General features: G+C 47.0%; 1 protein-coding gene across 1 annotated transcript in view; it reads left to right on the top strand.

Moving 5' to 3' along the window:
• DNAH8 (dynein, axonemal, heavy chain 8) overlaps nt 1–1,298 on the top strand; it is a 294,659-nt gene that overhangs the window by 134,681 nt on the left and 158,680 nt on the right. The gene's annotated exons all lie outside the window — the stretch shown is intronic.

The following is a 1,298-nucleotide window of genomic DNA, read 5'->3' as shown; positions in this document are numbered from 1 at the left end:
TGCCCTGCCATCTCTCTGTTATTTTCACTTCCCAGGGGGTGGTAGTCGGGGGAGAGGAATGAACTCTCTTTCCCCTTGGCAAGCTTGGTGACCTGCCCAGGAGGTGTGTCCAATAACGAGAGCGGGCAAATAAGTAAAGCTCGCAGCTCCACGGGAAACACAGGAAGGGGCTGCTGGCAGTCAGTTCAACCTGGATGCCGACTTGGCTGAGCGGATTTAGCAGATAGCAGATGGGGAGACTTGGAGACAGTTCTCCAGGCAGTTTTTAATATCCCCTCATCCCCCCCACCACCGCCCCCGTGCTCAGTTTTCCTTCTTAGTCTTTAGAAAAAAAAAAAAAAGAATTAAGCAGAGACTTTTATCTTCTGATTCTAGTCCATAGGTGATCCTTCCTTATCCATTCCAGTGTGTGATTCTTAGTGTAAGGAGCGTCTGTCAGCGAGGGTAGGTAGGTTAGAAAGAGTATACAAGGCCAAAATAAATATTTAGTAATTACTTTAAAATGCATAACAAAAGTGGAAAATTTTGAAATAATTTTGTTTTGCAAGACAGGATGTTTCACTGTAGATCTGTTTCTTTCTGAAGCCGAAGGGGGGTCGACACACATTTTTAAAGGAGCAGCTAGTACATGTGTTAGGCTTTGCACAACACTCTGCCTCAACCACTCAGCTCTGCTGTTGTATTGCAAACGCAGCCAGACACGGTACACACATGAACATGACTGGGTTTTAGTGAGACTTCATTTGCCCGACAGGCGGCTGGCCCCTGGGGCCACAGTTTGCGGAGCCCTACAAAATGTGAAAAGAAAGACAATCTTTGGTCTAGAAACTTGGAGTAACCAAACTTTAGAACAGTGGTTCTCAAACTTCTGGCCCTTTAAATACAGTTCCTCATGTTGTGACCCAGCCATAAAATTATTTTCGTTGCTACTTCATAACTGTCATGTTGTTACTGTTATGAATCATCATGTAAATATCTGATAGGCAGGATGGTCTTAGGCGACCCCTGTGAAAGGGTCGTTCGACCGCCAAAGGGGTCGCGACCCACGGGTTGAGAATCGCTGCTTTAGAACCAGAAACTAGAAAACAGCTAGTGTAGGCTTTCCTGCATTTCAGGTCAGGAAATGGGATCTCAGGTCAGTGCTGTGAGCTGGGAGTAGAAACCACACCTCCCGGTCCCCAGCTTAGCATCCTTCCCGCTAGACCACGCGGTCTGTCTGAAGCAGGACCACGTTCCCTCTACATGCTGGTGGCTGTTGGACAGTGACCAAGCGATATGTGGACACACATTTGTTTGCT

This window comes from Myotis davidii, unplaced genomic scaffold (assembly GCF_000327345.1).
Source record: "Myotis davidii unplaced genomic scaffold, ASM32734v1 scaffold289, whole genome shotgun sequence".
Lineage (NCBI taxonomy): Eukaryota > Metazoa > Chordata > Mammalia > Chiroptera > Vespertilionidae > Myotis > Myotis davidii.
This window is presented reverse-complemented; position numbering and strand designations above follow the sequence as displayed.